The 24106-nt window shown below is 52.9% G+C and overlaps 1 long non-coding RNA gene across 1 annotated transcript; it reads left to right on the forward strand.

The window, feature by feature from the left end:
* Positions 1 to 8737: 8737 nt before the first annotated feature.
* LOC138685226 (uncharacterized) lies at positions 8738 to 20590 on the forward strand. The gene is made up of 7 exons (XR_011324520.1): positions 8738 to 11798; positions 12296 to 12416; positions 12523 to 12733; positions 13343 to 13997; positions 14559 to 16130; positions 16308 to 16452; positions 20449 to 20590. It is a non-coding gene; the product is annotated as an uncharacterized lncRNA (long non-coding RNA).
* The last annotated feature ends 3516 nt before the right edge of the window (positions 20591 to 24106 follow it).

Here is a 24106-nt window from a genome sequence, read left to right on the forward strand (position 1 = left end):
GGAGCATTGCAGAAGAGGAAACCGCCCCGAGGAAACACCGAGCCATTTTCTCTGGTGAAAACGGCAGCAATTTCCCATCGGGGCGAGCTCTCGAGACTTTAATTTGGTGTTTTCCTTAGAAGTACGTAGGCTGCTGAAAAGCCGGACCCGGTCTGTGATCAAAGGGGAAAGGGTGAGAAAAGCAAGAGGCCGTTAGTCCCTTGTTAATGACCTGCAGGTACGTTCCCTCTCAGACAGCTCGGGGGATCCACAGCAGCGATAAAGACGATTTCAGGGTTTGGCCGCAGTGCTTTCTGAGTCCCAGGTAGGATGCAGCGAGGTTTGAAGCGCTGGCTGGCAAAGGGGAGGCCAGTTAGCGTGCTGCTGGCGCGGGGCGGCACGGGGCCGGCGAGGACCGCGATGCCGAGCGCCTGCGGCTCAGCTCCGCAGGGATGCAGCGCGGTCCGACCCGGTGCCGTGCTCTCGGTTTCCCTCTCTGCGTGGCCAGAGGCCTTCGCTGTCGTCCGTGACGGCGATTACAGACCCAGCGGCCAGGAGCACGGCTGCGTTCCCGTCTGCGGTGCCTTGTGTGTTTGCCAGCGTGGGTTTGGGTGAATCACGGCCCTTCGATGCAGTGATCCTGTTGCCGGAGCGTGCGGTCCCTTTGCCACAAGACAGTGATTATTCGAAATGACACCCGCATCCCTCCTGGTGTGTCCGCTACGAACCGCAGTAATTCTGTGCCGTAACGAAGCCAATTAGCACTGCGGCTCTGCCAGCACGGGAGCCCCGGGAAGGCGCGCTGGGTGAGGATGCCTGCGCTTCCCGGGAGCGACCCACTGGGTACGAGCTGTGCCAGAGCCGGAGCGTGAGCCCATGCTCCTGGCATCTCCCTTCCACGCTGGCACTCTGCTGCCAGAGGCCACAAACCGCGGAGCTGCGGGGAACCGGTGGGATCTTGCGAGGCAGCAGCGCGTCGCCTGCCCCAGCTGTGGGTAAGTCAGAGCCCTGCAGCACGTGCCCCGGCGTGAGCGCCCAGGGTCGAAAGAGCCACTCGTGGCCTCTCTATCACTTGCTTTGGACAGGCCAGGGAAACTGAAAGGGGAAAAAAAAAAGACTAGTTTAAGTGTGGAGTGGAAAAGGGCAACACTGAATTTATTCTAGAGAGTGGAGCTGGGTCTCCCGAGTACAAGAAGCAGCTGTTTTTCCTGAACGCACGGTGAAAGATTGGGGCAAATTCTCCCAGGAGTTTTTAATTTTCTGTCCAGTGATTTCAGAGCCGCTTCCATCCGGACTCGCGAATCACGGCGGCGGGAAGCTCTGTGCATGCTGATGTGGGGAGGCTGCCGGCAGCGCTGGCCGGGCTGAGATGCATTTTCCCAGCTGTGTCCCAGTGACACCGCCGCTTCGGCAGCTCCTTTCCCAGACCACGGATCGCACCTTTAGGCTCTGCAGCCTGACGTGCAAAGGACGTGGAAATGTTTCCCACTGAACGGCATCCCCCAAGCTCCCCTCCACACACTGCACCAGGGTGGTGGCAACCGGCTAGGCAGCCCGGGGACACCTTGCACCGGCAGCCCTTACTCATCCAAAATTACTTATTTTGATAAAAGAGGTTACTCTGGGGGAGAAAGAACCTGTCTGGCCCTTTTCAGGCTGGTTTGGAGTAAATCAAACAATGTTTTTTCCTTTTGCCTGGTGACTTAGGGATGCCCAGGTTTGTTTGCCATGCGTCCTGAGCCTTTGGGTGAAAGCGCAAAGTTCTGCGATGGGTCACTCTGCGCACCGGTGTGGGAGCACTTGAAGCCGGGCACTGGCTCCCAAATGCCACCCGCAGCGAGCCCGGGAGCTCTTATTCAGCGCTTCCAGGAGTACCTGCAACGAGCTGCTTGCTCCACTTCCACTGGGGAAGATGGTATTTTTGCTTCAGTTCATGATAAATAAGCATCCAGGGAAATATTAAGTCAGGAATTAAATTCCAGCTACTTACGGGATTGACACGGGAGTACATCATCTTAGTCTGAGGGGTAAGACGACAGAAGCTTATGTAAATAGAGCAGCTTACACATGGCTCTGGCTCCCTGCTCTGCGCGGGTGCTCCCGGAGCCCGTGGACGGGGATGCGGGGGGGCGGGAGGCGGCAGCCCACCCTCCCCGGGACCGGTCCAGGGGGCTCAGCTTCTCCTCCTGGGGGCAGCAGCGGTGGCGGGGCGGTGAGCACGAGCGGGGTCTGCCGATGGAGGAGAGAGCCGAGGCGCGGGTCACGCCGCTCAGCCCTGTCCTTAGACAACCCCTTGCTTACTTCTTGTGCACGAGGAGTTTGCGTTCGAAGGGGGGAAGCCCAGTAAATCTTGTGGAAAAGGTTGCAATCTGTTAATAAGCAAAGTGCTCATTTAATTACCTTAATGATGGTTGCGCTGAGCTAACGTTATTGCCGATACAAAGGGAAAAAAGGGAGAAAAAGTAAAAAAAAAATCTCCTGGATTAGCAAAGCCTCGATTACAGGCGAGTGAGTAACATGTTTCTTTTTAAAGCCTCGATTAGTCCCTGCTGCACTTGATCGGCACCGGCTGAAAGCAGCGGGAGAGAAGGAAGGTCGGGCTGTGTCCCCCGCTGGGATTAGTGCGGGCTCGGGGTGCATCGGGGGCTGGTTTTGCACTTGTGCTTTTCACTGGCACGATGTTCCCCAGCTTTGAAAGATCAAGGCGAATGCAATAAAGGTGGCTAGGGCCAAGGGGGAGTGACTGACTGCCACGTCTCGGTGCCTTTCGCTGATGGGGTTACACATACTCTTTAATTTCTCTGCGATACAGTAAACCGATGCTGCGCTGCTACCAAACACTGTACGCGGCGCCTGGCGTGCCGCACGGGCACGTGCCGGCGGACGGTGACATTGCCGGTCCCCTCTGCGGTTTTTCAGATGAGATTAAATCTGCTTTTTTAAGCCGAGGATGGGGAGTCGGCAGAGCTCCCTTGGGAGACGCTCTCCCGAGGCAGCGTCCGCTCCGCGTGTCCGAACGCCCTCGGCTCCGTCCTCGCCCTCCTCCAGCGTTCTGCCCCGCGCAACGGTCTCTGCGGGAAGACGCGGCTCTTTTGGTGGCTGAGACTCGTTACGACCACGCGCCGGTTGGGATAAAAATAACTTCCAGGTTTTCAAGGTGGGCAAATGTCGGCTTTCAATCAGCACGAGGTGAACCGGGAAGGGCATGGCCCCCGTTCAGCCGGCTGCTGGCAGCTCTTGCAGAGCCCACAATAAAACTGGCAGCGAACAGCGATGTGCTTAAGCGTATGCTTAAACGTTGTGCTAATTAGGGCTTGTGAGAACATGTGCGGTAATTACATTTTTTTGCCATTAAAACCAAAGATCCTATTACCGCATAAATAGACGGAGTGAAAGCAAATATGTTTGTTTCTACCTCACCTTGTGCGTTAGAGGAAGAAGCACCAGCTGCCTTAAAAACGATATTTATTATTCACTCAGAACACACTTTAAAAAAACGGGAATAAACAGCAAAGTCAAAATATTTGGTTTCCACAGCAAGCCGAGGCTGACGAAGGACTTCTTACAGCATAGAAGCTGAGGAGCCGCATGCCGCAGAGCCATGGCATAAAACGAAGGGAGGAATATTTTGAGATCAAAAGGTTCCTGTTCAGCTCGGGTTGCTTTGGCATCGAGCTGCTGTGGCGCCGCGTCACGTCATTCCAAGGGCACGGAGCGCACCCCGCAATGGAGCCGGCCCCCTCCGCCGCTCCCGCGGGAGTGACGCTTTTCTGAAACCCTCCTGTTTGATGGCTCTTCACACCCGAAAAACTCCAGCAGCCCCTTCGATGGCTCATTTCAGCAGTAATTCAGGCACCGGGAGACCTTGCAGCACCCCACCGCTGCAGCAGCCAAAATTCCGCGCTGCCGAGGTGGGCAGCGTGCATGCTCAGCCACCGCGTCGCGTTTACTTTGCCTGCGGGACAGGGAAGTCCTTGGCGGGTTTTATGCGGCCCCGATCGCATGTTTATGGCGACGGCACGTACGGTGATTACAGGCATTTTGTCTGAACGCGTTTAGGCATTCTCTCCTATCAAACTGGGGCCGTTTTCAGTTTAAATGATGATAATGGGTTTTGGAGGATGAGTTACGGGCAGCGGGGAAAGCACGAGGCTCAGGAGAACTGGAGCAAAGGAGAACTTCGCCTCGCGCCAGCGCTGCGGCAGGGGACGTGCGTCGCCTCGTGCCAGCGTCCTCCCTACGTGTTTCTCCCCACCTCTGCTTGGCCCGTCCCCGTCCTGGGGAGATGGAATAACAGATCAATAATAGATCAATCATAAGTGCTGTGACGGGTGCTCCCGGCAGCAGGGGACCAAGTCCCGGCGCCGTTTCAGAGCAGCGAGCCGATCCCCGTGACCCGCTCGCCAGCCCAAAGCTCGCCAAACTTTCAGGCTCTTCAGAGACCAATTAGCCAGGGTGGGAGGTCTGGAGCGGCCGATGGGCACCGGCGACAGCCGAGGACGCGCGGTTCCCACCGCCCACCTTTTGCGCACTGGGAAGCCAAACAATCCGGTTTTCCCCAGCCCCAGACAGAACAAGCACGTTATAAATATTCATCTGCTCAAATGAAAGCATTAGCCCTTGTTTCCTCGAGTGGAACTAACTGAAAATTGATGATAGTTTTCTGAAAAATGCAAGATTATGTACACAGAAGCAATTATATGTAAACTTATTAATTATTTAACAGCTTGTTAATGAGCGAGTTGCAGTCTCGTAGCTTGGGCCGTCTCACCCGTTTGCTGCCAGGGGCGGCCAGGCATGGGGAGCCGAGGGACCAAGATGCGTTTCACATCTTAAGCAAGGACCTTTGGGTGCCAAGCTCCGGGAGGTGATGGTGGAGAGGCCGGCTGCGGGGCCAGGATCCTGCAGCGCACCAGACCTCTTCATCTCCAGCTCCAAACGCCTGCTCACACCCTGGAAGCATTAGCTGCATTATACGCTCTTGAAATTCTCATTAAACATGTATAAATGGAAATAATTTTATTTTCTAATGCAAGCGAACAATTTGCATTGGTAGAAAATGCATGTTCTTTGAGCAGCGCTGGCGTGCCGGAGCAGCCGGCACCGCCGGCTGGGCTGCCAGCGCCCGCCTCGAACCTCTTGTAAATGGAGTTTCTCACTTTAACTGCAGTTCCCAAACATCCCGAGCTCTGTTATGTGCTGTTACATGTGCTGTGTTATCGGCGTTAACTGTTTCATGCTGTTGGGTGTGGGTGGGAGCCTCGGTCAGGTCCCGCTGTATCACAAGCGCGCCGCATTCACTTTGGAGGCAATGGGAATGACATAATTTCTCTCAATACCCATTGTGGTGCCGCTTGCAGGAAAATTTTGCGCATCGTTACAACCCGTGCCAGAATTGAGGTACACACCTGCAAATAGGTGCACGGCACGCGGGGATTCGGGGTGAATGGAATCCAGCGAGGCGTTTTGCTTGAGCTTGGTGGAAGGTTTGTGTGTAATAAAAGTAAAAACTAATAAACACTTGCAAATGCAAATAAGGGGAGCTACTTTACTTACATTAAGCTGATTATGTGCGTTACTTACAAACAGATTACTTATGTGTTAGTGGACGTGGAAAGCAAAATATTCCGTGTAATTGTATACATGGATTCCTCGACATGTAGAAGGACCCCCGCCCAGCCCAAGCCTCCATCCCCCGGCAGCAGGCAGGGTGCCCATTCCCCAGCTGGGGAGAGGGATCAGCTGGGGCTGGGTGAGGGGCTCGCTTGGGAAATTAAACTCAGCTGCAGAAGAAACTGCTCTGATGGCAGTGGGTGAAGCTATAAATTACCTCATCAGAGGGCAAGGTGCTTCTTAGTGCCTTTATGGCCTCTGTCTGTGTTGTTCCAGAGCAGAAAAGCCGTGCTCTTTCTCAGGGGCAAAACCTACAAGCCCAGGGAAAGCTGCATTTCCCTCTGATTCTGTCTGGAGTTGGCGTTAGAGGAGAAAGGCAGGAATATCTCCCAAAGTGAGTGATAACGGGGCGGCTCTTTGGGGTTCCTCCTCTCGGCAAACCCTGTCCTTCCCGTTGCGTGTGCTGCTCGTCCCGCCAGCAGGAACGTCACAGCCCTTGGGGACATCGCTGCCCGGCCCGGGCTTCTCCTCGGGGAAGGCAGCTTGGGAAAAGACAGGAGCGGGTCAGGAAGCGGCAGAACCGGTGAGCAAAGCACGAAATGGTGGGCAGAGGCACGGCGGGCGTTGGGCCGGGCATGCCATCGCATCTCGGCTGGGTTTGGCTGGTGCTCTATTGCAGAGGCACCAGGCAAGCCTGGCTCTGCAAGGCAGCCCCGTGCTGGGGGCTGATCAATTAGTTTGCACTCTAATTCTCTTTCCTCTTCAGACAAGAGCACGTTTTAAAATTAAATATAACCTAGATTATTCAAATTTAATATAATCTGCTTCCAGACTTCAGAACCAGGTTGATGGCTATGTTTTTTCCCCCATGAGCTAATTTGCTTATTCCTAAAGGAAGCGATGCAAGATCTTGTTAACAGAAGTCTGCAGAGATTGTTTTAATTCGGGCAAACAGGAAAGCTGTTGGGCAGTAATCTGAGCAATGGAAAAATTATTGGAGGTGTTATTAGAGACATATAAATGCCATTAGCATAAATGGGGACAGGTAGGCAGGCTTTCTGATGCCCTGGTGATCGCTGCCGGGGAAACAGGATTCTGTATCGGTCAGGACAGCACCTTCTCATTATTTTATTGATCGGTATGAACACAACAAGCAGAGTGGATGTGACTTCTTTGCACTTTAAATATTAAAACCTGCTGCGGAGGCTCACTGGGCCCTGGCCAGGCAGGGCAGGGACCCTCTGGAGGCAGCTGCCCCCAGCCCAGCGGGTTTATTGCCACAGGCAGGTGTTTCCTCCTGAACCTTCACAGTTAAAAAGTTTTTTTTTAAAAGCTGCTAGCAGAAGCTGTTGGCAGCAGGTATTTAGACATCTCGCTGGAAAGACTTCTTGCAGAAGATGTGTAGGTTTAGGGGGAAAAGAAGTCCTATCACATTTTTGAATGCGTATCGCCGATGAGGAATTTCATTGCGTTATTCATCCTGGAAACTGCGTAAACCGAGAGAGCTAAAAAGAGAGAAATTGCTGCTGTAAGCTGAGGTGTTTTAACATGCAAATGATGGCTTTTATTCCTAGCAATAGAACGGCTGGATTTTTAATTTTACACGGTATGTGCTCGGTTTGCTGTCTGTGCAGACACGGCAGTCCTACAGCTCTGACTGGGGTCTCCCCTATTTCTATTGCTGTGGAGCAGCTCTCAGATTTGTGATAATTTAATTAACCTGCCCTAATCTGCCCTGTCTGTTGGAGCAGGGGAAAAGGATCCAGACATCTAGGGAGTTCCTTATTTGCCTGAGCACATGTATCTCCTATACAAAAGTCACAGAACAGCAATTACCCCACCTGGAGATCTCATTGTGGGTTTCTAAATTACAGATCGTTTTCATAGACATGTGTCAGGTGCTCAGGGTAAAGAAGTAAGCAGCCTGTTAGATGGATGGTGTGTGGTCATGTCTGAGCTGACCCTGCCCGCGTGGCTCCCGGGCATCGAAGCTCTGGGGGAAGCTGGGAGCCGGGGCTCGCTGGCCGTGCTCGCTGGAAGTACTGCGTCTCGTTACGTTTGATAGCCGGCTGAAAAACCAAGGTGCTCGCACAAGGGCAAAGGAATTTCAGAAGTTTAAAGGTAAGCTTTGACCCCCGCCGCTTGTCAGTGTGATGCTTCGTAGCTCTAAAAATAGACCGTCTCCGACAGAGGAAAGATATTTTTGGAAAAGCTGGTTACTGCAGCCAATCTTGCGTCGTTACGCAGCCCCTGCTCGGAGCCTTCCTTTAATTTCCTTCTGCACGGAGCTTTTTATGAAGTGCCAAGAAAGATCTGGTGCATGCCCTTGCGAAGCGGCACCCCCCCGGGCGAAGGGAGCCCGCTTCTCCCCACCGTCCTGGGGGGTCACAGCCCACCCCGGCAGGGGTGAGGCTGGGGGTCCCTGGGGGTCCTTGTCCAGCCCCAAGTGACACGTGGCCGGTTTGCAAGTCTTAACCAACCCCCAGACCCTAAAGTATGGCTGGGGCTCTCAAACCTGGCCAAACATCCACCTGTGCCTCTGCCCGGGGGCTCGGAGAGCTCGGTGAACTCGCACGGGGCAAAGAGAAGGGGAGTGCATGGGGGGGACGTGAAACGCCGTGTCCCCGCTCCCAGCTGGCTGGTCCCGCACAGAGGTACTGGCCTGTCAGAGGCAAACTAATGAGCTGCTTGTAATCAGGTCGTAGGGCTGGGAAGTGGTGGGAGCCCCAAGAGATGCAATTAGTTGTCACTTCGCTCAACGTGCTACAGTGAAGCCTGATTTGAACCATTAGAAAATCTGATCCCGTGGGTCGTGCCCATGCCTTGTAAGGAACTGAAGGGAATGCCCCTGGCAGTCTATTTACCAAAATCCCTGCTCCAAACACGCTTTCAGAGGGGCTTTAAATATAGGGAAGTGGGTAGAGGTTATGAACTCCAGCTAGAAAACCACTCAGAGCGAGCAGGCGTGTGAGGTGTCATTTTATTTTTGTAAATGCAAAAAGAAAAATATACTCTTTGCTCCTGGGTCCCAGCAGACAGCTCACACCAGCTCCCCCACTTCTCCCTGCCAACGATGGAAACTGCCTCGGATGTCTCTCATACACACTGAAATTAATACTGTTCTTCATTGGAAGTGGCGTATCCAACCACCCCCCAAAAGGTGAACATTAATATTCTGATTTTCAGTTGTTAGACCTGTGCTCTGACCTTAGAGCTGCAGGGACGGGGGAATGTGGGAGGAAAGCGCAGCTCGGGAGGTGAGGTACCCCAGCTCCATCCCTGCAGCATCGGTGGAGGGAAACACCCTCTGGTGAGGTCTGATCCTATCGGAAAGGTTGTGCCGTGACAGCTCCTGTGTCAGATCGCTGTCTCGGAGCGTTTTTCAATGTGAGAAAAGTGGAGATGAATCTTCATGGATGCAGCCTCATTATCTAAGTGACATTTAAGCGTAATTTATGCCAGATGTCTCACCACTTCTCTGGTAGGAAATTGTGTTGTTGGTTCCCCAGCTCTTGGCTTCTGCGGCAACTGTGTCAGAAATATTGAAATAAATCGATCTGACTTCAGTTCCCTGTGCATTTTTATTGCCGGTTTATCAACACGGGCAAGGCACTAAATGAGTTATGTTGGCGGGCGGAGGAGGAAGGGGAAGGTGTGGTGGCCTGGCCGCCCGCGCCGTCACTAAAAAGGGGTTTGGGTGTCTCGGCAATTGCTGCTGCCCACGCTAGGGATCTGGCTGAATTCCCTGTACCTCGAGTTTTCCTTCTTTTCTTTTTTTAATCGCATCCTAATTAGGGAACCAGCAAAAGCTTTAAAAAAAAGAAAACAAACAAACAAAATTAATGAGCAGCGTCAGGGGAGGAAAAAAGCGTTTTCTGGCCGGAGTCCTTGGCAGGGGTAGGAAATAGCTGCTCCTCTTGGAGAGCGTTTAGTCCGCTGTGAGCTGCCAGCTGAGGAAGTCAAGTGAAAACCAAGTGCCTGGAAGCTGAGTTCGCTGCAGCCTCCCTCTGCTTAGCTCATTTAGTGCCTCAGCCCTAGCAGTGGGTACTTGGATGTTTACTCCCAGGCTAAATTGCTTTTGGAGCTCCGACTCGTTTGTCAGCGAGAGAGAAAACAAGCTGTCGTTTGGACTAACAGCCTTCACAGCTCCTTCTCCCGGTCGGTTGTGCTCACGTCGAGGAGGCGCACGGCGAGCATCCTCAGCCAAGGGCCAACGCCGTCCCTGTTGAGAGCGCTGCTCAGGATCCGCGATGGAGGCGGCTGGTGAGCAGGGGAGGATCTTAGCATCTTGCTTCTGAAACCCTTCCGTAAAGACCCAGGCTGGCAGCCGGCCCAACGAGTTACAGCAGGACCGAGCATCCCCAGGGCCGGCTGCTGTGCCCCTGGGCAGCGGTTCCAGGAATCACCCGGAGCATCCTGCGGAAGCAGCCCGGGCTCCTTCCCCACTCCTTGGCAGCTGTGCTGCCCGGAGCTGTTCGGTGCCAGTATTTGCCAGTGTGGAGAGAAGGGCTCCTGGCACTGGCATCCACAGGAGGCTGACATGCTCGAAGCCACAAACTCTTGCCGGAAAAGTTTCACGTGTCTGGGAAGTGTCAGAGTCTTGTCAAACCTCGGAGCTTCCCGGTTCCTCTGGGAGACTGGCTTGGCTTGTGGGCTTTGTTCAAAACAAACATCGCCAGGTGCTCACATGAATGAGGAGGCTGTCTGGTATAGATTGTGAGCTCAGTAAGAGTTGATAATTCTCCAGCATTTGTTTATATATGCAGCTGCTGCTTATATATGGCATTGGGTAGCAGCTCATGGTATAAACCTCCTTCATTTGCACGTCCCCCTGTACAATTTGGGGGTCAGTTTTCTTACCCTTGTGTTTGATTCTTTCTGGCCAGTGTGTATTTTGGGGTTGAATTTTTTTGCTTGTTCTCGCTTTGGGATTTTTGGCTCCTTGGCCTCTCTTGCCTGTGGGGAACCAATCCATCCGAAAGCTGAGTCTTGCCTTGCCTTTGAGCATCACCTGCTGCTGCAGGTAGCCATGCCACTTGGCTGTGGCCGACTAAGAGTGTGACTGCATACAAGTAAAATACTGGTCCTAGTGGGTATTTCTGGAGTTTCCGGGGTCATTTTCTGTGGCTTTAAGCCTTTCATTGCAAAGGTGGTTGATATGATGGGCCACTTCTGCAGCTGGTGCTCCCTTTACCTGTGGCAGCATTGCCTTTCCTCCCAAGCACCGACCAGCAAATGTTTTCCTTGTAGACTGTGTGAAAAACTCATTGCAGGGGAAAGATTTGTAAAACCTTACCGTTGTCCTCCAGGTCTGCTTCACAAAGGTAGCAGGAGGTAATTCACCAATTTTCATTAACTCTGCCATATACTGGCCTGTGAAAGTCCTTGCTGCATGAAGAGCACTCCTCGTGCACGCGTGTTCTTCCCCTTTTTTCACAGACCGTCCCAGCTCTAGAGAAATCGGCAAGTAGTTTCTCGTCTGTGGGGAAGTGATGCTAGATTGCTTTTTTAGCAATGCTCCTCAGTAGAACTTTCAGAATTTGCCCCAAAGTTTTGGGCAGGAAGAAGAATGTAGTTTTCTTGCTTTGGCCTGAAGTTAGGAACCCAAACGGAGACATTTAATGCCTCACAGGGATTATTAGAAACAAAAAAGCATTGGAAAGAAAGTGTGCCATAAATCCAAGCCTTTCTGTAAGCTCTAAATCTGTTACACGTTAGGCTGTAGTCTTCTAAAACAAAAGTGACTGCACCAAATAGAGACTGTTATTGTCTAAATATTTCTGCTGGGAAATGCTGCATGAAGAGAAGACACAATAGCTGCCCTGACGCAGGATTTATTAGAGCAAGTTGGCACCAGCCTATTTGTAGGGAGTGGAATATGCTTGTAGAGATTATACCAGATTTACAGGGATTAATAATGGATTGGACATGGCAGACTTCAAAGGGTTTGGCTCACTCGCAGTTTGGTGGTAGGTTGAGTTGAAATAAAATTGCAAATTTGCTCCTGTGGTTCAAACAAGTTTTTTTTCCTCGGAGAGCAAGGCTTTTGGCCAGACAGCATCAGCGAAGCCCCGCTCCTCACGCCTTCAGCCCCCTTTGGCTTCGTGTGGGCAGCACGGCCGATGCAGCGGCACACCGAGGTTGCCACCCAGCTCGGCACAGTTCCCTGCAGAGATCTGCGCGCCACCGCGGCTGAACCCGCTCCGGTGAGTGCCCGGCCGGCTCCTGCACCCCGGGAGATGCCCTGCTCTGGGGAAGGCGCTGCATCTGCCAAAAATGGCCCAAGGTGCCCCCCGGACCCTGCGGCTGCTGGGGAAGGTGAAGCCCTTAGTTATGGGAAGCGTTCTTCTCCGAGATGGAACGGGGAGCTCACCTACCAGGAGGATGAGCGGGGATTTTGTCATCAGTCGGAGGGATTAAGCGAGCCAGGAAATGTAGGACATCCCTCTCGCTCGCAATGTCTGTGCGCACACAGACCTCGAGCTATTTTTAAAGACCTTCCAGCGTATGCCGTGGCTGTAACTTTTGGTATTAAATGCTTGGAATCTGCTCTTTGCAGCAGGAGCTCCCTCTCCCGCGTCGTCCGGAGGCTCCTGACCACACCGAGGACAACACAATAAACAAAGATCAAGACTTTCGAAACTAGTAGTAGTGTTATTAATTACGTGTTGTTATAAACATGCTCTCATTTGATCTTTGGCAGGCGATTTAGTGCTGTCCTGCGTGCAGCTGCGGTTGCGCTCTGCCCAACCGCATCACTTCTCTTTCCCCATCTGCTCGAGCACTCGGATGGATGCGCGTTGATGTAAGATCGCTCAGACAAGGTAGGAAAAGGCCAGGGCAAGTGCGAGTTGCCGAGGAGCCTCAGTCGAATGTATTTCACAAGTAATAAACGCTTCGGCGTTAATCAAGCGTTATTGTGTGTTATAGTTGGGAGGCATCTTGAGCTAATGAAGACGTTTCCCCTCTGTCTGCCGTTATCTGGGCGCCTGGAAGAACTGCGGAGGAGCTCTCATCCTGCTCCAGGCAGGGCTGATGGGATTTGCACCGGTCCCAGTTGCCATGGAGAAAGCGTTAGATGGCTTTAATACATCTCCACGAATTTCTCCCCAGAGTTTTCCTGTGACAAGCTGGACTGGAGGTAGTGTATAAGAAGCTATAATCTTCCAACTCTATGAAAAAATGATTGATGGAGCGTGAGAGGCGTAAACAGCTTACTGGGGGCTCTGGCAGCACGTGGCGCGGTGGGCACCGGGAGGGACCCCAGCCCCGCTCTGCCATCCCACTCCGTGTGTCACCCTCACCCCACACTTCTTGGGGGGTCACCCGGACATCCCCCCCCAGAGCTTTGCTGCGTCCCTCGTGCATGGGGCAGGATAGGGACGGCGGCTGTCGGACAGCCCGTGCCAGGCTGCGCTCGCGCTCCCCTTCCTTGTCACCAGTCCAGACGTGTGTCTCGTTACCCCTGCTTCTGTCAACAGAGTTGGGCTCCCCACCTTCTCATTAACATGCATTCACCAGGAATTAAAGGGAAGGAAATTAAACCTCTATTTGTTTTCGCATCAGTGTGTTCCCATTTAAAAATCCTAACATTGACATTTGCCCATTTGCTTTTTAAGTTGATGGAAACATGCATGATTCATAAAAACAAAGGAAAAAAATCATTCATTTCCAGTTTGGTGTGCCAAGAAGCAAGTCATTCACCTGCCCAGATAGTCCAAATTTTCATTTTGGGTTTTTTCCCCCCTAGGTTCATCAGTCTGCCTTGCCTTTAACCTAAAAGATTATTGGAGGTGACCGCAATGGAATCAAGTACTCCTGAGCTAGATGTTTTCAAGGAGAAAGGAGACGGCAAGAAAATTAGGAGGAGCAGGGAGAGAAGGGCTGGCTGTCAAAACCCACAGCAGTTTCTGGAAACTTCAGGAACGAGACCCAGGATGGTGGGTTTGGGAGCCAGCTCTGGGGCCAGCCAGGGAGCTGGCACTCGTTTTGTCAGTGCCACCTTATTTTAGGATTTGTACCCCCCCTGCACCCCCGGTTGGTACTTCTAGCTGCTTTAGATTCTCTAAACATTTTCTCTTCAGCAGCTTATAGGCTTTTGAAATACGATGTCCATCAATCTCCAGTTAATGTCACCTCCACAGCAGTTTCTGCTCCCAGGCAGCCTCCATTGGGGCCGGATTTGGTGAGCGGCTGCTTCCGTAGCCAAAAATCAGGTTACCCAGCTCCTTGTTCTCTCCTTCCTTTGTTTTCCAGGGGTTTCAGTGAAATCCGCTGCAAACTCAGCTGCTCCACTGGAGGCTGCCCCAGAGGTCGGCTCAGAGGATGATTTCCCATGGAGTGCCGTGGAGAGGAGAGGTTGCACGGCGAAGCGTGTGCTTCAGCTGATACACCGGGGTTAAAAAGTAATTAATTAGTGAGTTTATGGTGTTTTCCCATCTGAAATTAAAACAAAAATTATGCAGAACATACAAGGTAATTAGGAAGCAGCAAGCTACAACACACCTTTAAACGAGAGCTCGAAAAAGCATGATGTTCAGCAGCAGATTTTTAATGTAGCAGCTAATAAAGGCTCGTGCCCCCGATCGCGTTCCTGGGAGCGTTCATCACACTTTGCCCTTCCCTTACAGATCCAGGTAGGGCCCTAGCAACACCTGAATTTTTCATATTCTCGCTGCTTATCCATGATCAGATTTCCCATTTAAAATCTATTAGCCAAGATGAAAAAATTGGTTCATATTTTATGTGCCTGGCTTAATTTTTTTTCCCTTGCATTTACAACTGGCCCCTGGTGTTTCATCCACCCCCTAATGATTTAGCTGTGCAAGATGTTCCACCAGTTTATTAGAGTGGAGTGCATGGAGGGGGTCATGCATATTAAATGTGAAGTTTTTACTACAGTCAGTTCAATGATCTGAAAGGAAAACTTTTTTTCCACCCGCCCTCATTTTTTTACTGTGTACCAGCTGCTGCTTTTGGCAGGGCAGTTTCTCAGCCGGCCGGCCAGGCGATGCTGACGCGCTTCCCGGGAGAAGCGATGCCCAGCAGGCAAAGGGCATCCCCTCCCTGCCCGCTGCGGGAAACAAACCTCTGCTGTGCGGGTCGACGTAACGAGGTACGTACAGACATATCGCCTTCCAGGAGATGAGGCGACTGGTTTTGGTTTTGCACGGTTTTTCCTTTCAGCCAGGTCTGCAATGCCGGCAACAGAGGCGTTTACACGGCATGCCGTTCCCCCCGCTTGCTACCCTCACCGAAACCTGTCTGTGCAGAGGCTTGAGAGTTTTCCTCCTGGGTACCTTGTCTTTTGAGTTTCCAAAGGCTCCTCGTTTCTCCGCGGGAGGTGCAGGCTCGTTTCGGGAGCTGTGAGCGAGGAGGCAGGTTCCCAGCCGGCTGGGCGATGCGCGGGGACGGCCGGGCTCCTGCCCATAGCCCTCGGATAACCGACGGCCGCCCCGGGAAGGTGGCTGGAGCTCATCGGCCATGCAGCAATATTTTCCCGTTTGGGAAACGTTGGCCTTCCTGCAGCCCCATCGGTATTCGGCAGCCGCTCAAATTTCCAGTTGCACTTTTGTCGCCTGTATCTGTCATCACCTGTTTTTATCTGCTGGCCCAAAGAAAGTCTTTGGTTAGATGGGGGGTTGTTTTAAACTATTTTGCTTAGGTTAGCACATGGGGGAACCAGCGTGTCCGGCACGGCTCTGCAGCCCCGACCCTGCTCCCAGCCGGGCAGGCTCTCGGCTGCAGGGTTCGTTCCAATGCTGCGAGCGCAGTCAGGGCTAATATATTCCCGAGATAAGGCCGGCTAATTAACATACAGCCAATTGCTGCTGCTCTGCTTTCCCAGTCCTTTTGCTTGTCAAGCCCAGAGTAGGATCGTAATTGGAAATTTTTAGGAACAGTGATTTTTCCGTGAAATATCGCGTTTTCTCTTTCAGTGCCTGGGGCAGCTCGTGGTCCTGCTGTGGCCGATGGCTGCTGTTTGCTTCCCACCAGCACTGAAAATAGCGTGGGGGTCATGACTGGCAGCTGGTTTGGGCGATCAGCCATGGGATGGCTGCTTCCCCTCAGAGCCAACTGAGGCAGCAGCAGCAGAAGGGAAAGGGGAGCAAACAGCCAAAAATACGGTCCAAGCATCTTCTGCTACGGGACTTGCGGCACTGGACTTGTGGTCCTCTGCTGCAATGGCACTTGGGGGTCTCCTAAAAGAAGTTTCTGATTATTCCGGGCAGTAATTGCATCAGTTAAACAATTTTAAAGGAAGACCAATCTTTTTATCTATTTCCAGCCTTGTGCAGTTGAGTGCAGTGCCCCTCGCAAAAAGTCAGGGGGGGATTGGCATGAGAAATGGTGGCGACGCGAGCCGAGCCAAACAGGCGGCAGAAGAAAAATCATCCTCGCAAAAATGCCAGCGTCAAGCCTGGCAGGGAGAGAAGGAGAAAGATGGTGTTTGAAGGAGGAAAACATAAAAGCCTCTGTGGGAATGGTACCTGTGCGGGAAATACTGCCCCAGACTGCAGTGTTGGGCAATGCCAGAGGTAATGACTCTTCTCTGCTTTATTAGCTTCACGTGCACGCTCTGGGTAATGACTGATTGTGTTTATACTGCCGTTTCTACAGTTTCCTCTGTATTTTCTGTTTCTGTTTGCTTTCTCCCTCACTTGCCCTTCTGCCTTTCTCCTTCTGCTGTTATCTGTTTTTTCCTTTGATTTTAGGCTGCTCCCTCCCAAAGAAGACAGGTGCATCTGGATTCCCCACAGCAGCAGCCTTATCTCCTGCTCCCGGTGCATCCTCGCTCCTCGGGCTCTCTCGTAAACTCGCCAAATCTGCTCGACCTGCAGCTCCCGGTTATCCTTCCAGGTAATTAATTTCTTAAGGAGTTTGCCCAGGCTTGCGCTGCCCGGGTGTTGGGTGCATTTTCCGAGTCTGCCCGGCCATACTGACCTCCATGCTGCCTTTTGCTTGTCCCAGTGCACTTAACCTCCAGAAATAGCGAGGGGTCCCTGCGATGCACCCGCTTGGGTCGGGGTGGGGGGGAGACTTTCTGTGATGAATTTCCTGCAGGCGAAGGCCTTTTCTTTCTATCCCGGAGCGTGTGGGCGGAAAGGATTGGAGAAATACGGTGAAATGGTGGTTTGCTCTCCCCTCTTCATGCCAGCGTGAGGGTTGGGACCGGGGCAGCGCGGCAATGATGCGGCAGGACCTTGGGGGGGGGGGGCAGCTGCCGAGGATGGTGGGTGCAGAGCAGGCACCGCCGGCGTGAGGGTGTGCGTGTTATTAGTTTGGTTCAGTGCCTGCAGTCGATACGAGCTTGCTCAGGGTAATTTTTTTGTGTCCTCAGAACAGTTTATTTGGTTTCTGAAGTGCTTGTTTTCTAGACTAATTTCTCAAGCCTTGTCCGAGCCTCTTGTTGTGTCTGCCTTAAGTGAATTTGAGGGCTATTTTCTAGTCAGCTTTGTCATTTCTGTTTTATATTTTGGTTGGCTCTAAATTTACATTGAAGTGTAATTCTGTTTTGTTTTGCTGACTTGAGCGTGAAAAGAAACACATTACCATCATCTGGAACCCCCTACAAGGCATTCGTCTCTTGGGCAGCCTGCTGAGCCTCGTGGGCTCTGCTTTCCTCACCCCGAGCCCTTCTCCCCTCATTTCTCTTCCCCTTTGTTGGGCTTGGGCAGTGCCTGGGGATGCAGGGACGCGGGGATGTGGGGCTGCTGTGTCCCCACAGCCGTGCCAGCCCTGCTGCCCCAAGCCCATCTAAAATCCCGCAGTAAATTAAAGGATGGCCCACGAGTGCTGGGGAGGGAAGAGAAAGCCTGATCTTTACAGGCGACATTTAAGCCTGCAGAAGGCCGATGCATTTTACCCACTGTCACATTTAAAAGGCACTGAATTCATTAAACTGTTGAATAAATCATGGGTTTGAAACTGTATTTATCCGGAGAAGAGCCACCGCTTTCCAGTCAAGAGCTCCTCCTGTTAGGACAAAAGCTTCCAGCTCGGGAGCGAACAATCCAGCGCTCTCTTCTCCTCTCCTGCGATGCCCACAGCTGGTGCTCGGCTCCCACGCCGCCTTTCCCGTGGGGATGAGGAGCCGAGGCCTCACCTGGAGGAGCGAGTGCGGGCTGACAGCACACCGAAGCGCTCGTGGTCCTCCGGCAGTCACAAAGGGTTAAGTTGCTGAGACAGAGCTTGGTAAATCAGGCAGGAAAATAATCAGCTCCCAGTTGAAGTGAGGAGATGCTTGATATTTTACAGCTTCTTTCATACACTTTACAGAAACTAATGATTACACAAATAATACCTAGGGGATGATAACAGGCTATAAATAATTCAGGGTTCTCTGGCACGGAGCTGCCGTGTGCAGGTTTGAGGAGCGAACAGGCAACGGGTTGACTCCGGTCCTCCCGAAAGAGGCACGGGGGAACGGTGCCCTCTCACTGTCTCAGCAGCATCCCTGCCATTTTCCCAGCCTTTCCAGACCAGCTCTGCTTTCCCCCCTTCGCTCCTGCGGCACCCACTCCCCTGGCCGCTGCGGTGGTTGTCGGTGATGCCCTTTGTCGATGGTGCCAGGAGCAGCCGAAGGTTTTCTGTGCGTTCTGGGACCATGCAACCGGCTCGCCAAGCCCATCGCCTTTGACAGATTTGTGCGTAAGCTGCTTTGACGTCTGCCTGACCTGAAGAAATGGATGTGTTTCTACACCTTGAGCCGAGCATCTCGGGAGAGCAAGTGCCTCCTGCTAGCCGTGGGTCAGGGCCGGGCACACACGGGGAAATGGCTCTGCCCGTCTCTGCGCCCGCATTTTTCACAAGCATTTGAGTTTTTCTGAGAGCCATTGTGCAGAATTCCCCATCTGCGGATGTAGTAGTTTCAGTTTAACTCCGCCGCTAAATGTTTTGACAGCCTCTCTTCTTACAGCCTAGCACAGCATGTCATGCTGTACCGTAACAGTCCCCTCGGCTCCCCGCCGTGGCACACCGGCACACCACGTGCTCCGTGCCGGCACACCGTGTGCTCCCTGCCGCCGATGCGGGCTGCGCCGGGCGGCCGTATCCCTCCTGGGGGAAATGCTCCTGGATCAAACCCCAGAGATGGGAAAGGGGATGAGGGAGAAAGCTGCTCTGCAGAAGGCTGTCCCAAAGCACGGGACGGCTGGCTGCCAAGGGGGGGGGCTCAGCCTGTCTGGCCCCCAAAAGAACCCCAAATGTCAGGTCCCTCAGCTGCCCCACTGGCTATCTTAACGTTTAGCCCATGAACATCTTGCTCTCCTAATGAGAACATGACCAGAAAAGTTGGTGGCAGGACCCACAGCTCGATAAACCAAGAGAACAAAAACCTTCTCCGTCACGATTTGGAAATGGTTTTTTTTCTCAGCCCATTTCGCGGGGAGGAATTGATCTGTCTAATCTCTTATCTGTGACTATGAAATTGTATTTCCCTCTTAATAGGCCTACAAATGTTACAGATGAATCGTTTGGGAGACACACTGCGAACGGCAGGAATACTAAAAAGGGACATTAGGTCGTGCTTTGGGTTGCAGAAACAGGCACACAGGAATGCCAGGGTCTGCATCGGCTTCGGCCCCACTCCTCAGGGACCCGTCTCGAACCGCAACGTTTGCGCCTAATTCCTCCTTAAATGGGGCTGGGAGGGTCTCTAAGAAGCTGCGTTCGGTTTAGGCATCACACAGCTGCCCCGTCCCCTCCTCGCCTCGTGCCGATGTTGCAAAGGAAGAGAGGCAGCGGCAGACCTGACTCTTGCTCCGCCGGTCCCAGTTTCCCATGTGGAAAGGTACCGAAACCTGGTTTTCCCGCACTGGGATGGCCACCAAGTGCCTCAGCCATTTAAGCTCCCCGTGGGAGCGACAATTGCCACCTTCAAAGCGGCGGAGGGGGCTCTCGATGCCTGCCCCACCATCAGCGCTGTGGCTTTGCCCTCTGCAGCTCCGTCAGCCGGGTTTCTCCACAATTTCGCTCGCGAGTTCACAGGCGCTGGCTCTGCCCTTTGATAATCGGGTTGCAAAAACGGGAGCTGACGCTGTCCTTTTAACCTACGCTCCCCGCCTCGCGCCCGGCGGGCTGTCTCGCTCGGCAGCGTCTCCAGCGTGGATGTGATGTGTTGATGTGAAGTGCCCCCAGCCCTGTCCACCCGCTCCCCTTCCATCCCCAGGAGAGGTTCCTGGGGCCAAACATCCGAGGTGAAGCAGAGGTGCGAAACGTTCGCTCCAGCCTGGGAATCTGGGGCTGCAAGCGGCAATCCCAAACCACTGCTAAACGTTTTAGAACCAGGGAAAACATCAGCCTCCCTCCCTCCCCCTTCGCTGCTTCCAGAAACTTGCACGGAAAAGGAAAAGCGCACAAGCCCCCGCGATGAAGCTGGTTGATGAAGGAATTTGGAGCAGCCAAGGTGACATTTTCAGAAGGAGATGGATGCCGTGCCCGTCCTCGCGCATCCCTCGAGCCTGCCTGGGTGATCGAGCCCTTTGCAGGATGCTGCTCGGCAGAGCCCCGACCTCCGTCGGGGCACTCGTCACCAAATCATCACAGTGTTTAAATAGATCAGATTAATCGCTTTATCATCCAAATACAGGTGGATAAATGCAGTTGCTTAATACTCTGTTTAAGCAGCTGATTTTTAAAAAAAAGCTAAATAAATGAGGGAATTACTGTAAAATGAGAAAACTTAACAGTTTATTTACTGCTTATTGTCAGAGCTGCCAGCCAAGAAAAGCCAGTAGATGCACACTCCTGCCCCGGCTCAGCAGTGTGGCAGGGACCTGGGGATGGCGGTGCCGTGTAGCCCCAGCTGTGGAAAACAGAAATGCAAAAAGTGGTATTCCTCTGTCTTCCTTTTAGCCACCAACAAAGTCTTTACAGTGATTGCTTCTGCTGGGGTAGCTGAGTGGTGGTATCGAAACAAAACCAAAAAGGTGAGGAAATAATTAAAAAAAAGAAGCTGAGGCACCGTTATTTTCTCTAGATAGAAATACTTCTTTGGTAAAAGTGGTATCAATAAGCTCTCATTTCATCCCCGCCAGCCCATCTCCCTTCAGACAGCCCATCTGTTAATACAGATCTGGCAGTGCTGTGCTTCATTCGTCTTGACCATGCCCAGGGCAGCTGAGCTGACTGGAAAGCATTTGGGTTTTCAGCCCCCAGCGTAGGCATTCATCTATCAGCTGTGGGCAAAGGCCTTTTTTTAACAGGTCTCTCTCTTTTTTCAGTGAGAAGACGCAGCTCCTCCATGCCACGCGGTAGCAGGAGATGTGTCCTTACCAAGTTTTGCCACGCCAGCTCGGCGCAGGCAGATGGCAGCTGAGCCGTAGCCGATCCGGTGCAGAGGCTGCGGGGAAGCGAGGCGCGATGCCTTCTTCCCTTTTTCTTTTTTCTGTTTTCATATTCCGAGCACTTGTGCCTCCATTCTTGTCGTGCGCATCTGCGGACGAAAGGCGGCTGGTTGTCTGCAGGTGTCTTTGCCGGCCGAGGAGGCTTGCCTCTCGCCTGGCGTGCTGGAGACGTGGCACCGGCTCCAAAACACGACCGGGAGCGACGGCAGGAGAGCGCTCGGTGCTGTCACGGATAAAAGCCCCGTTTCCTCGGCACGAAAGAACCGCAGCCACCGCCAAACGTCCGGGTTTATGCTGTTTGTATTAGCAGGGAATGGGACAAAAAGCTGGAGAACCGCGTGCTGTAGTTGGTGAAACTCCGGTACTCCCCGCTCAGGCGGCGAGAAGATGGAGGTACGGAAAGACATTTCATGATGGATGCCTGCCCAGGCTGTGGACTTTGTTGGCCCCGGTGAGAAGATGCTGAAGCCGAGGGTCCGGGTCCAGCACTGACTCCAGAAGCCCTTTGGTCTCCCCAGAACATAGCCATGGAGCAGGAAGGGGCTTCCAGAGCCACGGATGGGTCTCCAGCTCGGACCGCTGCGGCCAAGACTGAGCAGGCAAGTGTTGAAAATACCTCTGTCGTGGGAAGAAACGAGATTCGTCTCCTCGTGTTTTAATGCGGGAAATGTCACCTGCTCCTCCAGCTCCTCTCGTAAACAGAGAATTTATCTGTCAGCAAGCTAAACCAATATAAGTTGAATAATATTTGTTGATTAATGTAGTCGATGAATTTCATATTTTCTTTAAAATATTTGCTGCATATTTCCGTAAATTATTCATCCGGTTTATAAGGCAAAGCAAATATTTGTGAATAGATATGAATTATGTGATTTATAAAAATGAAATATTCATGAGTCATTTTCATTATTCACCTCGTCCTGGAATTGCTACATAAATCTGATCGAGCAAATAGATTTGGTGAAGCTCAGCCCGAATTTACAGATATCACAGAGCTTGCTGGCTCCCACACAGTAAACCAGAGTGGATTTGGACCAAATGTTTGAATGGTGTGCTTGACTGCTGCTGCTCAGGCTGCTCAGTCCCACGGCTTCGAGGAGAGGCAGGGAAGGACACGATGGCTGAGCCGGCAGCACGCTCTACGGCACCCACTTCACGTGGGCAATCTGCTTTCCCCTGAATTTCAGCAGAGGCAAGGGCAAGAAGAGGAGACTAACGTTTTCCTTCCTTGACAAGGACGCCGGCGCTGACGGGAGGTCATGCGGCACCGCAGGGAAGGGTGCTGGCGAGAGGTGTTTCGACTCGGAGGGACGACCGCAGACAGCGGGAGCATCGGCTGTGCAAAACGAGTGAAAAACTGGATAAAAAGCCTTGCCATTGGGCGGCTTTGAAGCTGGCACTTGCAGATGTCCTTTGGCAGCCTTCAGTGAGACTGGGGTCGGCGTGGGCGCGCAGTCATGAGAAGTCCCCCCGGTTTCCCGCGCATCCCTCCCCGCCTGTCCACCGTGCCCGCTCTCCCACCCGCCTGCTGCTGGGCTCCCGTGTCCGTGGATGCTGAGCTGCAGGAGGGAAGGTTTCACCCTCTGATCGCTCCCACCGACTGCTGGGGAGCCCTCTCCTTCTGAGAGGCGGGCTGCTCTCCCATATGCGTCCTCCAGAACGTCATCTTTGCCCCCTATCTCTTAATTAAAAGCAATTTATTTTACCAACGCAGAGGTGTTGCCCAAACCACCGAACGACGGGAGCAGCAAGAGAAGTGTCTCGTGAAGGACGTGCTTGAGCGAGGGGCATTTATCTCAGCGGCTGCTTTCCCAAAACAAAGCAATTTGTCACCTCCCCTGTCTCGCCGCTTCTGCCTGGACACACTCCGCAGCGGCAGCAGCGCCCAGCCCTCGCCCCGCAGGAGGTGGCAGCCGGTGTGGGGGACCGCGATGCTCCAGCATCGTGCTGGAGCCACGCACGAGGGCTGCGCGATGGGTTATGGCTCCAGGGAAGGTCGCCGCAGCAGTGCATCGCTCCGGTTCCTCCTCCTCCTCCTCCTGCTGCGCTGCAAACGGTGCTGCTGGGGTAGAGGTGGGCAGAGCTGCACATCGGCTTCCCACAGCCCCCAGGGCCACGCTCCTCCCAGTTTGACCAGATGCAGGCTGCGGGAGGGCTGGGTGAACTCCTGCTGTGGAGACCCAGCTCGAAATGATTGCAAAAGATATTTGTTGCTGTGGAAATAGATGAAAGTCTTGGTCAGCAGGACAAGGGCAGCTCGGAGAGGAGCTGGGGGTGAGGCCAGTTGTATCTACTGTGCTGCAGGCTGGGAAAATAGAAATATTACCAGGCAGCGCTGTTGCAGGCGGGAGAGTGAAGCAAAGCCCAGCTACGATGCAATGGCCTACAAACCTTGGTGCCATGAAACGAGGATGAGTCTGGACAACGCTGACAGCAGAGCTGGGACTTCAAGGGAGAGCCCCCCGGACAGCGGGGGACAGCGGGACCCCCAGCCGTAGCTGCCTCGCAGGGACAGGGTGAGTCTGGGAACAAACCTGGTGCCAGTCTTGGTGTTAATAATGAAAAAAAAAAAAAATCCCACGTTAAATACTCAGTTAAGCAGATGCTTAACTTTTAGGACGTGAGTAATGCCTCCAACTATGCTGGGACTGTGGGTCTGCTTAAAGTTATGCGCACACTAAGTGCTGCTTGGACTGGTGCCACCCAGCGCTCACTGCTGCTCAGTAATGAACTTGGCTTTTTTGTAAGCTGCAAAATGAGCACTCAAAAATTCAGCTTTGGGGACCTTCCTGTTTTCTGAAGTGTTAAAGTGCTTTCTTTTTAAATAGCAAGCTTCCATTTAGAAAATAGACTGTTCCACAGATAGCATTATACATCTTCTGCCACCAGCGTGTTTTGCTCAACACCGTGCAGGGACATCACAAAAACCATGTGCTTAGCCAAGTGGAATTGCTGACTCTATTACCCTGGTCAAAGAAAACTGTCTGTCTTCATCCTCCCCCTTATCCATCAGGAAAGGGGCTGGTGGTTCAGCACCGTTATGTACTGCACATCCCAGATCTGCAGCTGGAACTGATCAAGCTGAATTAAGTGGAAACTCTTTGGGGATGCAGAACCCGAGGCCGTGGCTCCTCTCTGTGTGTTGAAGAGGTGGGATCGACCCGTAG

Source organism: Haliaeetus albicilla, chromosome 4 (genome assembly GCF_947461875.1).
Source record: "Haliaeetus albicilla chromosome 4, bHalAlb1.1, whole genome shotgun sequence".
Taxonomy (NCBI): domain Eukaryota; kingdom Metazoa; phylum Chordata; class Aves; order Accipitriformes; family Accipitridae; genus Haliaeetus; species Haliaeetus albicilla.